This window comes from Ursus maritimus, unplaced genomic scaffold (assembly GCF_017311325.1).
Source record: "Ursus maritimus isolate PB19 unplaced genomic scaffold, ASM1731132v1 scaffold_27, whole genome shotgun sequence".
Lineage (NCBI taxonomy): Eukaryota > Metazoa > Chordata > Mammalia > Carnivora > Ursidae > Ursus > Ursus maritimus.
The window spans coordinates 34,069,297-34,071,239 of NW_024425230.1; positions in this window are offsets into that span (position 1 = coordinate 34,069,297).

Here is a 1,943-nt window from a genome sequence, read left to right on the forward strand (position 1 = left end):
TGTCTAACAGCAAGTGTTGGAATTTCCCGAAGCAGAGGTTTAACAGATCAGTTGCTTTCATTGGCTAACCAGTGCCCGAGACAACAATGCCATTACCAAACCAGACTTAAAGGCTGTTAAAAGTCGTGGTTTTTAAAAAGCCAAGCAATATGGAATGGATAAACTGAAATGGAAAATCTCACTCCCCTCCTCTCCAACTCTTCTCCTCAGAGGCAATCTTTTTTTTTTTTTTTTTAAGATTTTGTTTATTTATGTGACAGAGATAGAGACAGCCAGCGAGAGAGGGAACACAGCAGGGGGAGTGGGAGAGGAAGAAGCAGGCTCCCAGCAGAGGAGCCTGACGTGGGGCTCGATCCCAGAACGCCAGGATCACGCCCTGAGCCGAAGGCAGAAGCTTAACGACTGCGCTACGCAGGCGCCCCCTCAGAGGCAGTCTTTTACCTTTTACTTGTTTTTTTTTCCTTTAACCCTTCCAGAATTTCCTTTACACATACAAACACATGCATGTGAATCTTTCAGGGTCATATTACATATACTGGTCTTCAACTTGCTTGTTTCCCTTAACAAGGTATTTGAGATATCGTTCAATAGCAGCACTCCTGTTAATAGCCACATGAAAGCCTCCTCTCACGCAATTTTCTTCTCTCTTACAAAAATTGCTTCATTGAAATTGCACATATATTTTTGGATGGATTTCTACAAGTGAAATTCCTGGATGAAAGAGCACTTTAAATTCTGAGAGATGAAACCCAATCACACTCCTTAAAAAGTGGTAGTAATTTACACTCCAACCAACAGTCCATTTTCCAAGTGTGGTCAACGTGGTCTATTATCCAACTGTTACCCCGTCCTTCAATATTTAAAGACAGTTATTAATTCAGTCGTTCTTTCAGACCGTGTTTATTATGCACCCTGTACTTGTCAGACACCGCGTGAGCAGCTGGGTTTGCCCTAAACCAGGAGTTCCCAACGCTAACCATCAGACTCTTCTGGAGGGCTGGTGAAAATGCAGACTTCCTGCCCCCCATCGCCTCACCCAGGTTTCCGTTCCTCGGCCTGCGCAGTGTGCAGGGGCCCAGGAAACTGGGTAGTTGTTGCTGCTTGCTTCTTTCGGGTGTTTTGTTTTGTTCTGTTTTGTGTAACAGCTTCCCAGGTGACTCAGCTGGATGGTGAGCAGCCAAAAGCAGAGCAATCTCACTTCTTAATCTGGGCGGAAAGGCTTTCTGGAAATGAAGAGTTAGTACCCACTTCCCTAAAGTAAAACAGGGAACTAGTTGGGGTGATAGTCACTATCAATGTCCAACCGCCCCTTCTCTCGAAAACCAGCCCTGGGGCAGGAATGGGTCATTATTCCCAGTTTACAAATACGCCCCAGCCCATGCCTGCTGGTTAGCGAAAGTGCTGGAATCTCCCGGCAGAGGGGTTTCACAACGGGCTAGGTGCTTTAGTTCACTCACCAGCACCCGACCCCGCGAAACCTCCACTAAACTAGGCTTAAAAGCTATTGCTTGCGGGACCGTGTTAATGAGCATGCGCAAAAGGCTCCCCGGACCCGCGCACGCCCCTAGTGGTCAGTAGGCCTCGGTGCAATCGAAAGTTCGGCTTCGCTCGGCCGCATTCGGCTTTTAGCCCCGCCTCTCGTCCCGCCCTCCCAACACGGACGTTGATTGGCGAGCGGCGGGCAATAAAGGCTCGAGCGCGGGCGCTCGATTCTCAGGCACCTGGGCTGGTTGAACGCTTTTCTGGTACGTGGAGCCGAGGCGGGCAGAGGAACCTTCATCCCGCCGCCTGTTCTCCGTCTCCAAGCTCGTGCACTTTCTCCGTCCTCCTAGACGACGTGGACGTGGCAGGGAGGGTGACAGGTCACTACGTCCGGAAGGGAGTTTGTGGGCTCCGGGGCGCCACATCTTTGCTTCTGCTGCCTCACCGGCTGAGAATTCCCG